The sequence below is a fragment of the Desmodus rotundus genome, chromosome 5 (assembly GCF_022682495.2).
Source record: "Desmodus rotundus isolate HL8 chromosome 5, HLdesRot8A.1, whole genome shotgun sequence".
Classification (NCBI taxonomy): domain Eukaryota; kingdom Metazoa; phylum Chordata; class Mammalia; order Chiroptera; family Phyllostomidae; genus Desmodus; species Desmodus rotundus.
This window is the reverse complement of record NC_071391.1, coordinates 77,734,065-77,757,944: the sequence shown is the minus strand read 5'-3', so window position 1 is coordinate 77,757,944 and position 23,880 is coordinate 77,734,065.

The following is a 23,880-nucleotide window of genomic DNA, read 5'->3' as shown; positions in this document are numbered from 1 at the left end:
TAGCTCCATTCCCGGGGCTTGTCTTTATTTGACCTGACTCAAAACTGAGTGTATGTGAATACCCATATCCCTGAGGCATTTGTCAGAAATAATCAGCAGTAATTGTTTAAACTGACCAAAGTGGTATTACCTTGGGGCCAAAAGAGGCAGACAACACTTACAAGAAAAAAAGTTGGGAATAAGATAAGTACACATGGGGCTATGAAAATCTCCAACATATTCCTAGGACTCTAGAAAGTCACACACATATGCCTGGATATGTGCTTGCCTAGTAAAAACCCGAGAAAGCACTAATCTCTCACTGACCTTGAGACAGTACGAGCAGGAGGTAAAGGCTAAGGAAGAGTTGTGAACTGTCTTCCAGAGCTAAGGCATGTTCCAATACTCAACAAAGTTTGGGACACTTAGAGGATCAAGGTGTTTAGAGAAATCATTAGCTGACCATTAAGTTAGTCAAGCGGAGACTTCAGTGGCCACATACAACAAAGACTATAGACTTTACAGAATTAGTTCAGAAAAGTCAATAAACACACAACAACAACAACAACAACAAAAACAACATTGGGCAGGGCAGGATCAGATTTTTATATAGTTAAGTATTGGGATGACCCAAATGTTTGTTTTTTTTCTGTAAGATTGTTCTAGTAACACTTAGTTGTCTTTAACTTCACTTGAAACAATTTTGTTATTGTTTTGTAACAGCTGTCATATCAGTATGCATTTAAAAAAACAATCAAAATTAGTTATTTTTTGTGTGGCCATTTTAATATTGAAGATGGAAGAAAATATGAACATTTTAGGCATATCATGCTTTATTATTTCCAAAAAGGTAAAAGCAAATTTGAAATGCAAAAATATTTGTGCAGTGTATGGAGAAAGTGCTGTGACTGATACACTGTGTCAAAAGTGGTTTGTGAAGTTTTGTGCTGGAGATTTCTCGCTAAATGATGCTCCATGGTTGGATAGACCAGTTGAAGTTGATAATGATCAAATAAAGACATTAGTTGAGAACAATCAACATTATAGCATGCAGGAAATAGCAGACATATCCAAAATATCCATATCAATGAAGTTATTGGTGAAAATAAGAAATGGGTCTTTTATTTTATGGAAAAACCATATGGACTTGTGGACAACCCAATAGTACATATATTATTTAAAATACTTAACATATATTGAAAATTAAGAGAACATGCAAAGAAATAAGAAAAAATGGCCCATACACAGGAAAAAATTTAATCAGTAAACACTATCCCTGGGAAAACTGGACATTGGGCTTACTACATGAAGATCTTAAATTAGGTGTTTTAAATATGTTCAAAGAGCCAAAGGAAACCATGTCTAAAAAACTAAAAGAAAGTAAGAAAATAAAAAGAAAAACTAAAGGAAAGTAAGAGAGCAATGTTTTGTCAAATAGTGAATATCAATAAAAATATAGAAATTATCAAAAGGGACCAAATAGAAATTCTGGAGTTGAAAAATACAGTAGCTGTCTCTTCTCATAATCAGCTTGAGGTGACCTCTGGAAATGGTTTACTGTTCACTTGACCTAGAAAACACCACAAAATTATGTAAATCAAGAGTTTCAAATTTTTTTGTTCACTTTAAGAACACTTATGAAACTGCCCAGCCCATCAAGGGTATGCATATCCAAAAAGCCACCAAGTTTCTGAGACATCACTTTTCAGAAGCAATGTGTGCCATTCCACTGTTACAATGGTAAATTTGATTGGTGTGTCCAGGCCAAACAGTAGGGCTGGATGCAGGGTCGGTGGTCCAAAAGAGGTTGAAATTTTGCTGCACATGCTTAAAAATAGGGAGAGTAATGCTGAACTTAAGGGTTTAGATGTAGACTCTCTGGCCATTGAGTACATCCAGGTGAATGAAGCTCCCAAGATCTGGAGCAGAAAACAGAACTCGTGGGTAGACTAACCCATATATCAGCTTTCCCTGATGCACTGAGGATATTCTTAATAAAAAAAGAGAGCAGATTGTTCCTAATCCTGAAGAAATAATAACTTAAAACTTTTGACCTAGGAGTAAATGCAGCATAAAATAAGTGCTAATAAAAGTAAAATAAAAAAAAAAAGAAAGAAAGGAAGGAAGAAAAATACAATGACTGAAATGTTAAATTCGCTAGAGGGGATTGAGAGCATATTTGAGCAAGAAGAAGAATGTATCAGAAAACTTTAAGATAGATTGATAATGATTATCAATCCAAGGAACAGAAAGTAATAAAAAAGGAAGAGCAATAACAGAGTTTTAGGGATCTGTTTGATACCACTGAATATGTTAACATATGCATAATGGGAACCCCAGAAAGAGAGGAGAAAGAAGAAAGGAGCAGAAAGAATATTTGAAGGATCAATGATTTTTCAGTCATTCCCAAATTTGATGAAAATCTTAATCTATGCATCTGAGAAACTCAACACACACCAAATAGAAAAAAAACAAAGGGATGCACACCTAGGCACATCAGAGTCAAACTGTAGAAAGTCAAAAACTGTTGGGAACCACCCTGCCTGGTTTCAGAAGCTATAACTCCCCCCCCCCCCCCCCCCATGGCTAAAGCTGAGTGAGAGACCTTGGGACCATAAGCCACTAAGGAGACAAAGCTTATCTCCCTGGCAGGGGTGCCACCTCTGCCCCCTTTACTTCACCCTGTCCGGCCCCAAACGAATGACTGGTTAGCCAATGATGGGTAAGATTCCTCAAAGAAGGATGACCTAAGATGGGCATGGTCACGAAGGGGCCCTCAGGAAAGGACTTAGGGAGCTATAGAAAAAGGGGGTGATAGACCCTCGCCCCTTGGCTTTGGCATAGCCTGAGTCCTCATTCTGTCTGGAAGAAGTCTCCTAATCTCTTGGCTGCCTTACTTCCCCTGCCTGACTTAAGCCTGAAACAATGCCAGAGGGCGGTGCAACCCTGGGCAGGAATGGGCAGTTCCCCAGGGGCAATCAGGCCTAAGAAAGAATACATAAAATCCTGTGAAACCTGCTTTGCTAAGAATGTTAATTTTCTGATAAGGGTCCAAGCATGAAAGGAGTTTGTGTCCCAAAGTTTTATAGCCCTTTAGCTAACTGACCCTGACTCAGAATAAGCCCTTAGAGTTCTTTGTATGTTATCTATTGTTTGATCCTTACTGCCTGACAATGATTGATGAGCTTTACCTGTATTCCTGTGCAAATTGAACCCAATAAAAGCCCGTTTAGGAAAAGGCTCTTGGTCATTCTCCTTTGAGAGTTAGGCCACCTTTCCTCCCCAAGCAGATCATGTCTTGGTAGACTTATTCTCACCTGTGGCAGACAAGGGGCTCTGAGAGCAAAGCTCCCCCACAAAAAACAAAAAAGAATCTTGAAAGCAATAAGAGAAAAGTGACTCATTGTGTACCAGGAATTTTCAATAATATTAACAGCTGACTTTTCTCATCAGAAAACAGTGAAATTACATATTCAAAATGCTAAAAGAAAAAGATTACCAACCGAGATTTCAACATCAAGCAAAACTAAGATTCAAAAATGAAGAAATTAAGAGCTTTCTAGATAAACAAAAAGTGAGAGCATTTGTTGCTAGAAGACCTTCCCTACAAAAAATATTAAAGAGAGTATATCAGGCTGAAAAGAAAGGATAATAGATGGTAATGAGAATAGACAAAAAGATATAAAGAATATTATTAGTAAAGGTAACTATAAAGATATAGATAAAATACAGTATAAATATATATAGATTGTCATTTTTTTCTTTTCTATCTAATTTGAAAAAGAACTCTACAAAGTAATAATTATACAATTGTGTTGATGAATTTACCATGTATAAAGATGTGATTTGTGTGACAATAATAATACAAAGGAGGTGGGATTAAAGCTATATATTACAATAAAGTTTTGTGTACTATAGACATTAAGTTGTTCTTTTTTTTATTGTTGTTCAAATACAGTTGTCTGCCACCTCCCCACCAATCCCCCAGACCACAGCCATCTCCACCTCCCTCCCCTGATTCCACCCCCACCTTTGTTTTGTCCATGTGTACTTTATAGTTGTTCCTGAAAATCCTTCACCCTTTCCCTCCCATTATCCCCTCCCACCTCCCCTCTGGTTACTGTCAGATTGTTCTTAATTTCAATGTCTCTGGTTATATTTTGCTTGCTTGTTTGTTTTGTTATTAGGTTCCAGTTAAAGGTGAGATTATATGGTATTTGTCTTTCACCACCTGGCTTATTTCACTTAGCACAATGCTCTCCAGTTCCATCCATGGTGTTGCAAAGGGTAGGAGCTCCTTCTTTCTTTCTGCTGAGTAGTATTCCACCATGTAAATGTACCATAGTTTCTTGATCCATTCATTTACTGATGGGCACTTAGGTTGCTTCAGTACTTGGCTATTGTAAATTGTGCTGCTATGAACATTGGGGTGCATAGGGTCTTATGGATTGGTGTTTCAGGGTTCTTAGGGTATAATCCCAGCAGTGGAATTGCTGGGTCAAAAGGCAGTTCCATTTTTAATTTTCTGAGGAAATTCCATACTGTTTTCCACAGTGGCTGCACCAGTCTACATTTCCACCAACAGTGAACTAGGGTTCCTTTTTCTCTACAATCTCTCCAACACTTGTTTGTTGATTTGTTTATGATGGCCATTCTGACCAATGTGAAGTGGTATCTCATTCTGGTTTTAATTTGCATCTGTCTGATGGATAATGATGCTGAGCATCTTTTCATATGTCTCTGGACCCTATGTATGTCCTCCTTGGAGTACTGTCTGTTCAAGTCCTTTGCCCATTTTTAATTGGGTTTTTTGTCTTCCTAGAGTGATGTCATGTGAATTGTTTATATATTTTGGAGATCAAACCCTTGTCTGAGGTATCATTGGCAAATATGTTTTCCTATACGGTTGATTCTCTTTTCATTTTAATGCTGTTTTCTTTAGCTGTGCAGAAAATGGAGTAAATATAGCCTCTTCAACAAATGGTGTTGGGAGAGCTGGAGAGCTACATGCAAAAAAAATGAAACTTGATCACCAACTTACAACATACACAAAAATAAATTCAAGGTGCATAAAAGACTTAAATATAAGGCATGACACCATGAAAGTTATGCAGGAGAACATAGGCAGGAAAATCTCAGATAATCCATGCAATGATATATTCTTTAAAAAAATATTTTATTGTTGTTCAAGTGCAGTTGTCTACATTTATCCCCCCACCACTGCTCCCCCACCCCAAGGAAATTAAGTTGTTCTTATCTGAAGTTTGTTTTAAGATTTTAATTTTAGACACAACAAAGAAAGAAAATGATAGGTCAATATCCCTGATGGACACAGATGCTAAAATCCTCAAAAAAATATTAGCAAATCCCAGCAATACATTAAAAATATCATACACCATGATCAAGTGGGATTTATCCTAGGGATGAAAGGTTGGTACAATATTTGAAAATCAATAAATGTGATACATTACATAAACAAAAGAATGGATAAAAATCACATGGTCATATCAATAGATGCAGAAAAGTTACTTGATAAAATCCAGCACACATTTGTGACAACAGGTCTCAGCAAAGTGGCATTAGAGGGATCATACCTCAACATAATAAAGGCCATTTATGAAAAACCTACAGCCAACATCATTCTCTATGGGCGAAACTTAAAAACATTTCCCAGTAGATCATGAACAAGTTAGGGATGTCTGCTTTCACCACTCTTACACAACATAGTATTGGAAGTACTTGCTACAGCGATCAAACAAAAAAGAAAAAATAAAAAGAAATAAAAGGCATTCAAATTGGGAAGGAGGAGGTAAAACTGTTATTATTTGGAGATGACATGATATTGAACAGAGAAAACCCTGAAGAGTCCACCAAAAAGCTACTAGACCTAATAAAATGAATTTGGCAAAGTAGCAGTATACAAAATTTATACTCAGAAATCAGTGTCGTTTTTATACACCAATAATAAGCTATCAGAAAAACAAATTAAAAAACAATCTCATTTATTATTGCAATCTAATGAATAAGGTACCTAGGAATAAATTTAACCAAGGAGGGAAAAGACTGTACTCAGAAAACTATAAGACATTGAAGAAAGAAATTGAGGAAGATAGAAATAAGTGGAAGTATATACCATGTTCATGGATTGGTTTCTCCTGGGAATCTCCAAGACAAGCACAAGTAGCAGTCATCTCAGATTGCTTTATAGCTCAGGCAGGATGGCCCCAGAGAACAAAGGTGTGGTCTAAGCCTGGCCTGCACCAACTGGGAAACCCTAGGGCCAGTGCACCCAATGGAGAGCTACAGACCAGGTCAGAGCACCACCACCCTGCCTCTACATAGCTGATCCTAATAAAGGGTGAAGGTTTGTGGCCAGTGGTCACAGCTAATCTTTGAAGCTGACTGGCCTGGGCAAATTCCTCCCATTGACCTGCCATCCATGAAAGATGAACTACTAATTGAAATAAAACATAAGTTAAAGGGAAACAACAGTAGAGTGGAAAAGGCTGAGAATCAAATCAATGATTTGGAACATAAGGAAGCAAAAAACAACCAATCAGAACAACAAGAAAAAAGAATCCACCCCCCCCCCCAAAAAAAAAAAAAACTAGGATAGTGTAAGCAGCCTCTGGGACAACTTCAAGCATTCTGATATTTGCATCACAGGGGTGCCAGGAAAAGAGAAAGAGCAAGAAATTAGGAGTCTATTTGAAAAAATAATGAAAGAAAACTTCCCTAATTTGGTGAAGGAAATAGACACTCAAGTCCAGGAAGCACAGAGAGTCCCAAACAAGAACTGTGCAAAGAGGCCCACTCCAAGACACATCATAATTAAAATGCCACAGGTTAAAGATAAAGAGATAATTTTAAAAGCAGCAAGAGAAAAGAAGTTAGTTACCTACAGGAAAATTCCCATAAGGTTGTCAGCTGACTTCTCAAAAGGAAACTTTGCAGGCTAGAGGAGATTGACAAGAAATATTCCAAGTCCTGAAAAACAGGGATGTAGGGTCAAGATTGCTTCATCCAGCAAAGCTATCATTTAGAACTGAAGGGCAGATAAAGAGCTTCTCAGACAAGAAGAAACTAAAGGAGTTCATCATCATGAAACCATTATGATATGAAATGTTAAAGGGACTTATTTAAGAAAAAAAAGATCAAAACTATGAACAATAAAATGGCAATAAATACATTATCTATCAACAGTTGAATCTAATAAAACAAACTAAACAAATAAAAAGAACAGACAGAATCATGGATCTGAAGAGAGTTTTGATGGCCAGGTGAGATGGATTGTGAGGGAATGCGTGAAGGTGTGAGGGGATTAAGAAGTACAAATATATAGTTACAGAATAACGATGGGGATGTAAGTACAGTTTAGGAAATAGAGTAGCCAAAGAACGTATATGCATGACCCATAAATATACACAATGGTGTGGGAATGGCCTGAGGGACTGGAGGGTACTGGGTGGAGGGGAAAAGGGGGAAAAACTGGGGCAAATGTAATAGCATAATCAATAAAATATAATTAAAAAAAGAAAAACTGGTGTGGTACATTTATAGAATAGAGTACTATGCAGCAGTAAAAAAGAAGGAACTCTTACTTTTTGCAACAGCATGGATGGACCTGGAGAATATTATGCGAAGTGAAATAAGCCCATCAGTGAAAAACAAATACCACATGATCTCAATTATCTGTGGAATATATGAACACAATAAACTAATGAACGAAATGGAAACAGAAGCATAAATATATGGAACAGACGTTGTTGGACGGGAGGGCAGCAGGATCGGATTTAGAGGTGAAGGGATTAGCCAAAGAACATTTATCCATGACTCATGGACAGGTACTATGATATGGGGATGGACTGAGGAATGGGTGGGGCTGGGTGGAGGTGGACAAAGGGAAAAATGCAGGGGTGACTAATAGCATAAACAATAAAAACAAAAAATTAAAAAAAATAAAAACATTTTAATTTTAATACTCTAGAGTTAACTCAAAAAAACTCAAACAAAACAAAAGAATTTAAATGGTATAGTAGGAAATATCTATTAAACATAATAGAAGCATTAATGGAGGGGGAAAGGAACAAAGAAAAAGACAGAGAAAATACACAGTAAAATGACAAATACATCTTGCTTTACTAATGATTAAGAGTAGTAAGAAAATGGAAAAAAAGAAAATGAGGAAAACTTCACTTACAATAAACTAAAATACATAGGGATAAATTTAACAGAAGCATTAAAAAGTTTCTATACGAGATTTTGTATGTTAAGTAAACTTATTGTGGTAATCATTTCACAACATATGTAAGTAAAATCATTATGCTGTACACTTAAACTGATACAGTGCTCTAAGTAACTATATTTCAATAAACTTGATAAAAAGTATAAAACATATACATTGAAAAATACAAAACGTTATAAGAAGTGTTGGTGAGAATGGGGAGAAATTGCAGGCTTCATCTACTGCTGAGGAAATGCTGTAGCTGCTTTGGAATACAGTTAGCTGTCCCTCAATAAATTCATCATAGAGTTAGCATATGACCCAGCAATTCTCAGTATACATCCAAGAACACTGAGAACATATGTCCATTTAACAACCTGTACACAAATGTTTATAGCTGCACTATTCATAATACTGAAAAAGTGGAAAAACATCTCATGAATTGAGAAGCAAAATGTATCATATCTATACAAGGGAATATTACTCTGCTGTGAAATGAAATGATGTCCTGATACACGACAACATGGATAAACCTTGAAAACATGCTTGGTGAATAAGCCATTCCAAAAAGGCATATCGTATTGTATAATAGTATTTAACTCCATTTATATGAAATGTCCAGAGTATGCAGATTCTTAAAAGACAGAAAGTACGTTAGTAGTTGCTATGACCGCGAGAGAGGGGACTAGAGTGACTGGTAGGTATTAGGTTTCTTTTGGGGTTGATGAAAATTTTCTTGAATTAGATTGTGGTAATGGTTGCACAACTCTGTGAATGTACTAAACACCACTGACTTGTACACTTAAAAAAGTTGATGACTATATAATGTAAATTATGTCTCAATAAAGCTGTTATTTAAATAAGGTGCTTCAAAGTCCTTTTCAGTCTCATATTTTGTTTTAAGGTGCTTTACCAAAACATAATAGGTGCCTATAGCAAGCCTATATGATTACAAAATCATCCCTGAAAGAGCTTCAATCTTTTCTTAGTGCTGTACCCACAAAAATAATTTATTGCAGTTTTTTTACCTGTACAAAAACTGTTAGAAAGTTCTCAATTGGAAGTCCCTGGCTGCTGAGGAGGGACTGCAGTTGGTGGACCTGACTCATTGTGTAGTCCGAGAATTGGAAGATCACCTTCTTCTCTGTCTAGTAGAAGAGGGAGTGTTTCCTAATTTTGAAAATGTGCACATTTCACATCCCTATTATGTTGAACTTCACCTCAGCTCAGCTGGGCTGTGTCCTGTGATTGTATCTGGCAGCTGTGGCCTCTTGGCAACGAGAAGAGTGAACATCTGGGTACCTGGTCTCTTAAGCGGGAGAGTTCTTTCAGTAAAGCTCCATAAGCTTAAGTGAAGCATTATGAAAATGTACAATTTTTTCAAGCAGCAATTTATTATATTACATTTTTATTATGTAATAAATAATATATGTACTTTTAAAAGTATTCAACAAGTACATAAGAAATGTCTTCCTTTGTTACTAAACCCGTTTCATTCCCAAGAGGTAACCACAGTAGAGGAGTGATTGTGATATTCTGCTAGTCAATAGCCTATTTGTTCTTGATTCCATCTTTCCTTTGTTCTTTGTGGCAGAGAACTCATTTCCTATCCTCTGGTTATCCTCAAGTTGCCAGGAAGTTTCAGCCAGTGGAAAACACTGGTGGGAGACTGTACTGTGGAAGGAGGGAGAAATCCACCCTAGCTTCAGGTGGTGTTTCTAAGGCAAGTTCATCTCTTCTGTGGTCCTGTCTCTCTTGGGAGGTCCATCGTGGCTCCAGCTTCCTTTGGGTGGCTTCAGCACCTGGAATTTGGTAATACTGTCTCCTTCCTGTGTTCCTTCACCTAGGGGTAGTAGTGACTTACTGCTTTTGCTAAACCCCACATCATCTACCCTACACTGTTTAGATTCTCAGGTTTTTCATTATCTGTTACACAGATGTTTTAGGTTTCTCTTCTAAGGTAGTTCATTCTCTGTCTGGACAGAGATACAGTATTCTTCCAGAAATTGTTTTAGCATTTAAAAAAATTATTTATTTTCGAGAGAGAGGGGAAGAGGGGAAGAGAGGGAGAGAGAGAGAGAGAGAGAGAGATTCGTTGCTTGACTTAAGCACTCACTGGTTGATACTCATAGGTGGCCTGACAGGGGATCAAACTTGCAACCCTGGTGTAGCAAGGCTGTGTACGCTCTAGCCAATTGAGGTACCCAGCGAGGGACTCCCCGAAATTTTCCGTGATTATATATTCATATACACAAATATCCTTTTAATATAAATGACATTATACTATTTGTATATATTTTTGTTTTACACTGTACTTAAAGATCTTCCCTATTAACCTATGTATATTGATGTCTGTCTTTGAAATTGCTGCATGTATTTCACTGTGGGGACATACCATAGTATATTTAATCAGTGTTCTATTGGTGGAGTTTTAAGTTGCTCCCAATTTTACATTAGTACAAACATCGATGTACATACACATCATCGTATATATGGGAATGTTTGAAAATTTGAGAAAAATCTTCCAAATTAGTTTCCAAAGAGATTAACCAAATTTCCATTCCAGGCAAGTGTGTATTCTCGCTGTGTGTATTATTGAACCTTAATCCTTTCCCATTTGATAGAGGTAAAAAAGTGATATGTCATTGTTTTAAGGACAATTTTCAAACAACAGACATGATTAAGGGGCATTATGTCTTTATGTTCAGAAACTCCGGGGCACGACCTGGAGTTTAGAGGTTGAATAAAGCAGGTGACAGTCATGACCTGAATGAGAACGAACACCCAGAGGCAGGGGATTGTGATTATGGGGATGTTCTTTCTTCAGTGCAGGCCAGTATCAAACTGATTGTGAGAACAGTGCTAGTCTTGTGGGGGTATAGTGTGTGTGTGGGGGGTGCACTTGCACTTAGCCTGCTTCTGGTGCACTGGGTCTAATGATTACTTTCTAGAACGCGGGGCAGAGCTCTCATCCGGCACCACGTACTGACTTGGATGGTAAAAGCCCACACTAGGCCCCTTTGCTGCAGCTTTTCTGTGAAGTCAGTCTTTAGCAGCTTAGATTTCCAGAAGAATTAACCACTGAAGATTAACTCACAGAACAAGAGCGGCCCCCAGGTGAAGTTGTGGTTTTGGAGGACCCAGTCAGTGAGTTTTTTCTTAATGAGACTGAGAGTTGTACGTTGGAAGCTTATGAGTTAGTCTCTCAAATGAGAACAGATGCCAACAAAGGAGACCAAGCCTTGCATTGGACTTGGGGCCTGGAGTTACAGGCTGTGCCAGTCAGGAGGTGGACAGTAGAGGGTGGGAGTGGGGGTGGAGACACTTGGGATGCAGGAAAGAAGCTTCCCGGGGGAATCCCAGAAGTGGGTATTGGGAAAGAATCTGCTTCAGGGAGCCTGACACGCAGCTTCGACATCTCTGTCCTTTTTCACTAGCAGCACCCCCAGTTGTAGGTTGGCCAGCGGGGGAGAGGGTGTGAGACAACGACTAGGAAAAGGTAGGTGGCTGATCTTCTGAAGGTCACATTTACCTGCTTCAGGGATTTACTCTTGATCCTGCCCCAATAGCTTTCAAAAGCTACAGACTGATGTTTCTCCATTTTAAATTATATATATATATATATTTGCCTCAGCAGAAAGCTCATTCTTTGCCTTCTGCATGGTCTTGCAGTACCTTAAGTGAAAGGGAAGCAGGAGGAAAGGGGAGCTGGCTGGAGAACAGAAGAGCCATGAGGATGGGCAAGAGGAAGGTGTGGTGCCCTAGACCAGTCTCTTACTTAATTAAGGCTAACTGCCATTTCAGTATTTTTTTGAATCTATTTCCCTGTCAGTTTAAGTCACGTAGATGAGAATCTCTTTAGTTTTTCTCTTCAGTTACCGTTCACCCTCAGCTGTCTCTAATTTTGAAGAGCAAAGCTCCTTTTCCCTTGATGTTAAAAGTGGAATTGCTTCTGTGTTGTCTATATAGATAGAACTGTTTCTGACTATCTAAAATCTATCCAATCAGAGAGAAACTGCTACTTTCCCAAGCATCCTCTCCCCCTTAACAGAAGGAACCAACAATGAAAACGTCCCTGTTTTCTGAGGGGCACATACGACCCCTCAGAGGCCCCCACTGACCTCAGAACCTTGGAGACCCCGAGGTAACAGCCCCATCATCGCTTTCTCTCCATAAGGACCTTCCAGGAGGGAAGAATTCATAGCTTCCCAATGGAACAAGCTAAAACTGGTAAGGAAACAAATGGTATTTTCCTGCTTCTAGGAGCATATTACAAAAATAGAAGTGGAAAGTTAAAAAAAATGAAAAGAATTCTCAGCTACAGTGTGATAGATTGAAATTTTCCTTAAGAATTTTGGTTTCAGGACAATTTTTGCAACTTTTCACAACATCCTGAGTGTGGGATGTTAAAACCCTTAATAAATATCATTGTTAATTTAGGACAGCCGACTCAAAAATGTGACTGTCACTCTTGGTTTCCTTCTTGTTGCCATCTTTTGATTAAGAGGAATTTTCAGCTAAGCATGCCCGAACTCCTTTTTAGCTAACCTGCAATTGCCTTAGCCTCTAGGCTAGGTAAGTTGCTTAAGTGGATAGTATGCCATTTAAAATATTTTGCGTACTCCACTGCAAATTATTTAAGAACAGAAGCAATTAAACCAACCAAACCATTGACCCCTGCTATTGCTATTAGAAAGCACAGCTGCTAAAGGGAGGACATTGATTTCCAGGTAGTGTATCATTTCCATGGTTGCGCTAAGCAGTGTGTCCCCCTGCTGTAGCTGGGACAAGTCAGGCAGCAGGCAGCTTGACTGTCAGGGATTTAGAGGTAATAGGTTGGCTGAGAAGCAGGGACACGCTCCTCATACCAGGGGACTGTGTGCAGCTAGAATGAACACACATCAGATGAGATGTCACACTTACAGAAGCACTGGAGAGGCATTTAACGGAGGCCAGATCTCTGCTGCATGCTCCCCCTTTCCCCACTCTGTGTGTCTGCACTGAGAGCTGAATTTACAAAACCCCACAGTGGGACTGGCAGGCTGACAGCCAGTGGGAATTAGGAAGAGAAGAGGTGAGATTGTCTGTGATATTGGGACCTGGTGGGAGTGGGGTTGGCCTTATGTTGCTGTTACATTAAGGTGATGTGTTGGAACAAGGATCTACTCAGGACTTAGATTGCTCGGTATTGCCTGTGTGCAGAGAAGGACCTGCAGCTGGTCCTTTGTAAAATGCAGAACAGAAGATGCTAAAGGACCAGATATCCCTAGATAGCATGTTTTAGTTGTGGACTTCTAGAAATATTGTTTCTAGCTCTGCCACCCAGCCTGGAGAGAGACACACAGTGGAGATTTCAGGCCAGAAAGAACAGGGTGCTTTTCATGCAGAGAAAGCTAATTGACTGGGCCTCCAGTTTTGTCATTCTTGTGGCAGCCTCTGCTCTCTCGGTAGGGCAAATGATAGTAACCACCTAACCAGGATCCTGTCTCAGGTTTTTCCCTGTTCCATGCTACCTGCCTCATGTGCCATAGATTGCGCTTGGCGCTGAGGATACATATAGAGGTGCAGTCTCTTCCCTTAAAGATTCAGAGTGTTGGCGAGAAACTACAATTCTATGAATTGCCAAAGAGGTGGACAAAGTGCTGGGAGAGTATTGAGCGTATTTTTCTCTAGTAAGCCCTTGAGATTGTTAACTATTGATTTTAAATCAAGGGAGGTAATTTTTCTTATCTGCAAATAGCCAGTTAGTTTTAGTGTCGTCTCATAGAGGAGTGGAGTTTCTGGTCATTTACAGGCAGTGGTAAATAACAACAGTCATTTTCAATTTATAAATTGGAGGCAAGGCATCCAAGTCCATACAGCAAAAATATCATTGATTATATTTTAAACCCTTCTCAATATATGCGTATAGCCAGCTACATAAGCATATATCAATCATCAGAAGCAAACATATCTCCATAAACATAATAGAGGAACTCTAACTTAAAATTTATATCAAACCTTTGTACTTACATTAAGAGTGTAAGTCAGGACAACTCTTCCCTTATACTCATGGTTCCTTTAAATTGAACATGCTAGGTGCAAATTCCCATCCCGGCACCAGCAGCAAACTGGAGAGAGAGAGAAGGTTGGGGAGACCTGTGGCTACACAGCTATGGCTTCACTCATGGGTGGGAACTGAAACCCTGATTTGTCTGCAGGAAACCAGAAGTTCAGTTCTTGGTAAGGCTGATTCCATTTCTAGCCTTTTTATTAGGATTTGATGACTCTTTAAATACATTTTTAATAGATACCCAGGTAACCAGAAGATGTATGGTGCTAAGGTTTCCCTGGCCTTTTATGAACAGAAGCAGATGGTTAGCAGAACAAAAATTACTTTTTAAAAGAACAAATAAGCCTCAAGGGATTGAAATTGTTATCAATCAGTCTGAATTCTTCCAACTTCATTCATAACTTGACCTAGCCAGAGGGATGGAAAGAGTACAGAGAACAGGCTCCACTTTGAAGAGCCTGGCAGAGACATGTATCACCTGTGGAGGGAACAGATGTGATCCTCACTGGGCCTATGGGCTCCTTTTGTGATAATATTATGTTTATTATATATTTATAGGTGTATAATTCAATATATAATTTAATATATCTAGAAATTCTGTTTCTAGAGGCAAGAAGCTGTGCAAGAGGCTCCAGGGAAGGAGGAGGGATGCTGATGCTGTTGGCAGTGGGGGTGGGGTGGGAGTGGTAGAGGGTGCTTGGGAGTGCTAAGGGTTCACCAGACTGCCCTTGTGTTGCTCTATTCGTTCTCAGAAGCAGCTCACATCTCATTTTGCAAATTAAAACCATGGTAACTAAACTTGGAAAAAATCCAATGAACCAAGTGGAATGACTCACAATCTAACTGAAGGGTGATTTTTTTCTCAACCGACTAACTTCAAATTACATTAGACTCCGTTTCTGTTCCTTGTTTTGCTTTCTGTATTAGACGAATTTCCAAAGACTTCTGGGATCATCTGCCTTTCATTTGAAGCCCCTTTTATGATAAATGTATTATTTACTGAATGTTGGGCATATAGGAAATGTCTATTTTGAGTCTTGTAAAGAACCTGTTGCTCTTCTAGAGATAAGGAGACTAAGGCTCAGAGCAGTTAAGCAAGTTGCCTGCTTAACTGGCTAACAAATGGAGGGGCTGGATTCTAACCCCAACTTCCCTGACTCAGGAGCTATTCTCTGACTTCTGCCATTATTAGTATTGGAGGAATCATAATTGCTGAGGGCTTTCTATGACCCCAATGTGATCTTGGAAAAGACTGCCAAGGCTGTGTATTCTAATCCTGAAAGGGATGAGGATAAATTTTACAGAGAATTATGTAAACCTCAAATGATTCCGAGAGTGGGCATCAGCCTGAATTTCGCATCTTTCATCAGCGGGGACTCAGGGCAGCACTCATTTGGTGCTCCTGGAAGTTTGGCCTGACAGGAGAGAGGGGAGAGACCATATTCTGCTTGGAGTATGTTCTTCGACTTGAGTTCTGAAGGTATGCGGGAGCTTACTGCCAAAGCTCCAACTCTACATGCTCTGGAAACCATTCTACTCCAAGATGTTTTTGAAACATGAGGTGAGAGGTCCTGAAGAGGAAGGTGCATTATTCTTCTGAAAGGAAAGAAGATTTCAACATCCACTGACAGAATATGCTCTGTGAAACAGCTGAAATAAGTAAAACTGTCAGTTGATTTCTTTATAAATTTTCCAGAGCAGTGCTGCTGGCCTCTTCCTCTCCATCTGCAGGTGCAGACAAGAGCTTTGCTCCATCTCCTTAGCTTCCAGTCCGTCTGAGGAGAGGAGATGGTCAGACCTGGTGCCTGAAGGAAACAAGAACCAGTCCTACTCTCTCAAGCCCTGTTTACAGACTGTAGGTTTAGCCCTTAGAGTCTCTGTCTTTTCTGCTACTTGACTTTGAGAACAAGTCATCTTGCTGACAATGCCTGACATATTTTGTCCATTCATATGTGATCACAGGCTTAATTCCTGTTAAGGTCTGGCTTCCTCCAGTGACTAGTCCCTCACACTTTTGTACTGCTATTTATCTAAATGCTTCCAGACACATTGTCTCATTTAAACCTCACATTAATTCCATGAGATAGGCAATAGTATCCTCAGGTAATGAGCCTCAGAATCTAAGGCTTGTGGTTGTGGAGTTTGCACGATGCACGGCTGGAATGCAAATTCAATACTGCTGATCCCAAGGGTCCAGAGATGGGAGGCAACCTGCTTGACACAGAACTAGTAAGGGGACGCATAACTGATTTTTTGTTATTACAACTCTCTGCTTTTCTCTTATAAAAGAAAGTGGCCCCCAACACCCTCCCCTCTGACAGCTGTCAATCTGTTTCTATTTTGTGTGTTAGCTTATTTTGTTCATTAGATTCCACATAGAAGTGAAATCATATGGTTCTTTTTTTCTTTGGTTGGCTTATTTTGGAGTGTTTTGGGAGTTGGGTGAGCAGGATGAAGGGATTAAGCAAAGAAAAAAAAGAAAGATTCGTGGACACAGACAATAGTCTGGTGATTGCTAGAGGAAGGGTTGGTGCAGGGAGGTAGAAGAAAGTAAAGGGGGGATAACTGGTGATGGAAGGAGACCTGACTTGGGGTTGTGAACACATACAGAGTACAGATGATGTGTTGTAAAACTGTGCACCTGAAACCTGTATAATTTTGTTAACCAGTGTCACCCCAATAAATTCAATAAAAATGAAAGTGGCATTTTTGTTTTTTGTTAATTTATTCATTTCTTTTTAAAATAAACTTTACTTTTTAGAACAGTTTTATATATACAGAACATTTTCAAACATGGTATAAAAAGTTTCCATATACCTCTCACCCAGTTTTCGCCATTACTAGTATGTTGAATTAATGTGGCACATTTGTTATAATTAATGAATAAATGTGGATGCATTATTATTAACTAATGTCTATATTTCATTTAGATTTCCTTAGTTTTACCTATTTTTTCTGTTCCAGGATTCCACTCAACATACCATATTACCTCCAGTTATGTCTCTGTAGGCCCCACTGGGCTGTGACAGTTTCGAGGAGTACTGGTCAGGTACGTCGTAGGACGATCTTCCATTGGGATTTGTCTAACGTGTTTCTCATGACTAGTCATTAGGGGTATTCAGGGGGAAGACCACAAAAGTAGTGTCATTTTATCACATATCAAGGATACACACTATCCATATGTTATTGCCATCGATGATAACTTTGGTCACCTGGCTGAGGTAGTTTATGTCAGGTTTTTTCTGTAAAGTTGTTCTTTTTTTCTCCCCTTGCATACTGTACTCTTTAAAAGGAAGTTACTGCGCAGCCTCTGTTGAAAGAGTGAAAAGTTATGCTTCATTTTCTTGAAGGCACAGTATCTACATAAATAATTTGGAATTGTTATGTACACAGATTTGTCTGTTCTCCCCATTTATTTACATAATCGTTTACTTATATCAGTATGGATTTATGGCTACTTATTTGTTTTTGACATTAAAGATTATCTAGTCTATTGCAGCAATAAGAAAGTAGGTTAGTAGGGCCCCTCTTTTTCTAGTTATGTAGTAAAATTTTCTGGTTATTTTGAAGAGGCAGTGGTGTACCTGAGGGGCATGGCCTTTCTGTGGGCTGTTTATTGACTCGTGGAATAAAGACCCAGGCAAGTATTATGGGTATGCTTTGTTTTACTGATGGGGAAATGCAGTCACAGCTCTTATGGCACCACTGACCCCTTTGTTTTCACCTGCTCCATCTCTCCATCACCTACACCGGGCTGGATACCTAGGGGGCTCAGAATCTTTTCTGTCACTCAGAGAACTGTGTCCATTCCCGATCTGAATTAATACAGCAACTTATACTTCATGGCATGCAATTCCAACCAGGGTGCTGTCATCTTTGCAACAAAGGGAGGACCAGCAAGCCACGCTCTCTCCTTTTAAGGCACGGAGGGAAGGACAGGGGAATCTTTAATGCCCTGAAGCTGTAAGAACAGTTGTGGTATTGTTTTCCCTCAAGTACCTATTGTGTTGTGTGGGGCCCATTTTGGCAGGAGGAGCCAAATATATCTGGGCAGCACACTTTAGTGTGATTTGTGCAGATTTTCAAATTAAAATACTAACAACTTGGGATTCATACCAGCCCAGCATGGAAGAAACCCATTAGTAAGCCTTGGCAGCAAAAGTGAAATCATATCCACCTACCCCTGCTGTCCACATTAATCATTTGTACTGGGCTGTGCTGAACGAATGTCCCCTCAGCCTGCCCGACACTTGCTGGCAGTACTTTCCCTCCCTCCCATTGATAGACAGGATCTGTGTGAGACCTGGCCAGACCATGGAGCAGAGGAGGGGCTGAGTGAAGGAAGAGTCACAGGAAATGCTGGAGGTGGGGGTGAAGCTGCACTGCCAGCGCAGTTCAAGACAGATTTCCCTACGCCGGGGCCTTGTTCAGAATCTGCCTGCACCAGGATGATGAAGGTGATTGACAGAGGGAAAGTCCTCCTACTCCTTCCTAGAATATGTCAGCAAAGGGAGGTGCAGACCTGCCAGTCTAGCCTGGAAAAAGGACACAATTGGCTGGGGAAGATGGATGCTTCCGGAGCGCACGGAAGTTAGGGCAGGGAGATTTAAACGGGAGGTAGGAAGAAACAAGTGACTTCTTCCCCTTGCTTTCCCTGTTGCGGGGCCAGAGTGCTCAGGGTTTGGCTGGCACAGGAAGCCCCTGTGGCCAGGTGGCAGGCCCTCCCTCACCCAGCACAGGAAGTGGTGGTAGCACAGGTGACTGGTGCTGCGGAGTCCTGCTCGCTGGGCGCACAGACACATCAGCGATGCAAGGGCCAGAGAGAAGGCAGGCGCTGGGCTGGCGGGTATCAGCAAAAGAAAGGGCAGGATGAGGGCCGCAGGCCAAGACTCCAGAAAGGAGCCTGAGGCCAGACAGTGAGGTGGGAAGAAGTGAAGTAGTTTGGGGGATGATTCAGTGGCCACTTGCAGTTTTCCAAAGGTCAATATTTTAAAATGGGAGCAGGAACTCTGGGCACCGCCTGGGATTGGGGTGGCAGAGGGTGGCAGGGTTATTTTTCTGTGGGGGTTCTAGAGGGGTGGGGCTCTGAAGCAGAAGCCTGCCATTCTTCCAAAATTGTGTAGCTTTAAAATAAGCAACCTCTTTTCTTTTTCACCAAACGTCTACCTCTGGAGTTTGCCTGTGGGCTGTGGGCAGACCCCCATTTCTGTTCAGTAACACCATGGCTCTGTTAGGGAAAAATGGCTTGTTATCAAGAAACAGAGATCAATTGTCTCTCATCTGGAAAATCCTCATACGCAGCTAATTCTTATAAAGATAATTTGGCTTTTAAATATCAGTGTTTGGGTAAGATCACTCTGCGGACCCAGCACCTCCCCAGGGTGCCGGAGATTCCTGCCATATCTGCTTTTGTGTCTGGTGCTGCTCCAAGACTAACTGTTTTGTATCTCTATTTCAGTGACATGGTCTACCTTTTTGGGACACATGAAGTATGTCTGGTCTAGTGATGCAGACAGTCCTGTGGAGGCAGAAAGCTGTTGAATATTTGGTTTCTTGGTGGAAGGCCTTCAAAGAGTGACGTGGGGCTGCCTCAGTCAGTCTGCACTTGGGAAGTGGAGGGTTCCAACACTAATGCCAGGCAGTGTAGACGAGGGGGGAGCCACTGACATACGAACGTTACAGAACAGACCCGGAGGTGTTGGTAGTGAGTGATATACTATTACCGAATGGGCCCACCCTTATGCTCCGGCATCCACCCCAACCCCGTACCAGGCTCACCTTGCCCACCACCAGGAAAAGAGGTCTCTCAATGCCAGAGATTGGTGAAAGGAAAGGAATTATTTATTTAAAGAGTTATACAAACTTAAGAATAATGATTTAATGTCTTCATTGAGATCCCAAAGTCCTTTAGAATACCCACAAATGCACAGTCCTTCCTCCCCCCTCTGCCCGGTCCGGGGTACTGTATCTCAGAAAAAGAAATAGAAGCCTGCTGTTCTCTGCCCAAGCCGCGTGGTCCCAAAGGACCCCAGCATGGCCACCGCGCCTGGGTTTAAGTCCCAGCGCCTATCTTCCTCTGCTGCACCATTCCTGACTCCTCCCACAATTGGCCACAGCTGCCAGCATTCCCATATTTTTGCAGCTTTACTGGGCTGTCATAGTACGTCTGGGCAGGTGTGGCCCTGTGGTGTGGATCCAATCATCTCCAAGCTCTTATGGGGGGAAGCTCTCCAACCAGGGGAAGTTGCCTCCCAGTAACATCATGGATTGAAGTCTCTCCCATCCCCCTGGCTCAAAGCATGGCCACAGCTACTTAACATATCTATGAAACCAGTTAAAGGTTATAGATATGTTAAACAACTGTTCTAGAGGTTATCTGCAAAACTGTTGCTATTCAAAACAACTCTCAATGGCCCTGCTCCATGCGTCCCATCCCCCAGCTCAGACTTGTGGGGTGAGGACATCCTATACATATTTTTTTTTTCTAATATTTCCTGGACACCAAGTTCTGGACCCCATTACAAATCCACATTTGGCCCCTCCCCCCCTTGGCTGCACCCTGCTATGATAAGAGAGATTTGAATTGTAACTGCCTTGTCCCTTATTAACCAAGTTACCTTGGGCAGTTCCTTCACCCCTGTGAATCTCTGTTTTGAAATGTCTAATTGATTTCTATATGTTTAAATGAGACAAAGTACATGCAGAGCCTGAAGAATAATCAGGGCATCCATAAATGATAGGGGTTATCATTCCCATCATCAAAACAGTGTTATATTCTATATGATTATAATTCTAAGATTCTGAAATCCACATGACTTTCAATTTCTCTCATTTTGGGCTTGGCTTCAATGAGAACTATTACCCTTCACAAGGGAAAATGTCTCCTCTTACCCACCATCATTACAGCATCACTGTGAATTATTTTTCATAGTGCGCTAATTTGTGCAGACACATTCTCTCTTTCTTTCTCTCCTGATTTTATTTATGTTCAGCAATGAACATTTTTAAGATCATTGGCCCTGGGTGTGGAGTACTCACAGCTCAAATAAAGGAATGGATATTGTTGCACAGGGATTGAAACTGGGACCGTGACTTCACTACTTTGAGCAGAACTGAATTATCTGTGCATTTATTGGTTGATTCTTGTATGTGCCCTGACCAGGGATTTAACCTGCATCCTTCACATATCAGGAAAATGCTCTAACCAACTGAGCTACCTGGCCGGGGCTTCAGAACTAAATTATCACAGCACGTATTGGTACATCCTGGCAAAGTGTTTCTGAGCCTGCAGGTGGTTCACCTGCTTTCATTATCTTGTGTGGTTCCTTTTCCTCTGTGGCCCTGTAGGCAGAACAAGGTCAATTCTTATTGATGTATGATCTCTGGTGAACAGAAAAGATGCTTTAAGGTTTTACCTGATACCTATGAAGAGAGACATTCAAGGCTCAAGGAGACCTTACTAGCCCTTTCATCCTAACTACCCCTATAATAGCCCTAACTACCCCTGTAATAATCACTTGTGGAGTGCTAGGGTATATTTTCATGTTTTTGCTGGGTTGGACTAAAGGAATATAAGCATTCACTTGCCATAAAAATGGTTTTGACTTTCACCTAACAATTTCTTGGTAACCTCTCCATATTCCTGGCTAGCTTCTCATGTTATCATATTATACCATTTTTTTGACTTCCAAATTTCAGAAGAGAGTAGACACTGCCTGTCCACTCCTTATCCCATTTACACCCTTCCTGGGGTCTCTGACACTCTGCCCCACCTTTCTCTTTCTGCGGCTGCTTCCTTGACTTCTAATATTTTGGACTACCTGGATTCTCATGCTACTTGTCAGAGTCTTCATCTATCTACTAGGCTGCTTTCCCATTCTTTGCCCACCTTAGAAATGTAGGCTTTCCCAGAAGTCTCATTTTTAATCTGTATTGTTTTATTTTCCTTCTCAACTTATTGTCTCACTCATCTCATCCCTTACCGTGGCTTCAGGTATCACCTTCTTACTGAAGGCTCCCTAATCTCTATCCAGACCTTAACTCTCTCCCAACTCCTGTTCTCTCTGTTCAGTTGCTTGCTGAACCTTTTCACCCATAGATCTGTTTCTTGGTACCTCAAAATCAATATATCTAAATATCATTCATCTGAAGGGTTTTCAAATTTTGGTTTCCAGACCCCAAAGGTACCTAACTGGTTGTGAGAAAGAGTGCCCCGGTCCTCCAATTTAACTAACTTTTGTTTTTCTGTTTTGTGTTTCTATTTTCTGTATATATGGGACTTCCAAGTAAGATTTCATTTTTCTCAAGGACTGTGATGCTGAAAAAATGTTTGGAATCTATGAGTTACCCAAATTTCTCCTAAACTAGATCTTTTTACTATTTATTTATTTATTTATTTATTTATTTATTTTTATTCAGTTACAATTGTTTGCATTTTCTCCCCTTCCCTCCACCCCACCCCAGCCAGTCCCACCTCCCTCTCCCACCTCTACCCTCCCCCTTGATTTTGTCCTTGTGTCCTTTATAGTAGCTCCTATAGACCCCTCTCTCCACTATCCCCTCCCCACTCCCCTGTGGCTATTGTTACAATGTTCTTAATTTCAATGTCTCTGGTTATATTTTGTTTGCTTTTTTCTTTTGTTGATTATGTTCCAGTTAAAGGTGAGATCATATTACTTTTGACTTTGTAATTTCAGGTATTGTCACTAGGAATCACAAAGTCAAATGCCTACAGGGGTGGGCAGGAAATGCAAATGAGTGAGATTCCCTGAGTCTCAGACAAAAGACCATAGTGGCAATTCTGGGGTACTGAAGATAACACAACTCTAACGGCCCTAGATAGAAAAGTTAACTTAGTGTATGAGCCATAAACCCATCCTGTAAGGTTCTTCTCAAGAGTTATACATTTGCAATCTTTGGGTGGCAATAGTATCCTAAATACCCAGGCTAGACACCTTAGAGGGATTTCTTTCCTTCCTTTTTCCTTGCCTGTCCTTTGTTTACTTTCTTGTCATTTCATTTGTGACCAAATGTAAGCTTCTTCCTCTCAGTGATTCCCTCATCTGTCCTTTTCATTCTGTTCTTATTGATCCTGGTTTACACTCCTTATTAGTTTGTTCATGGACTTTTTCTCTTCACTTCCCTCTGAGTTCTTTTTCACTTGATTCAAAATGTGTCCACATTGGCTATGGTGATAAGTCAGCTATTTCAGCTTGGTTTTCAAGACCATTCACCTTTCCACATTATCTTTGCAATTCCACAGAACCTAATTATAATCATCCTCTGATAGTTACTGCCTTCTGTAGGTTCTATCTTATAGTACAGTTACTTATAAAAATGTCTCATTGATCTTGCCAGATTGTGAACTTCCACTGTTCCGTTTAATGTAGGTGTGCATTTTTTAGTACCTATCGTGTCTAACAGGTACTGTGCTAGGTGTTTTGGACATAATCTTTATCCTCAAATAGATCACAGGTGATCCATGAAGACAGTCATGAAAATGAATAATTAAAACATTAAATAATGATGGTTTATTCTAGAGATATGTACAAAATGCTATGTGAATATAGGAAGAAAGTAGTGAATTCTGAATAGGTTGTAGAATGGGTGACAGATGGGCCAAGGA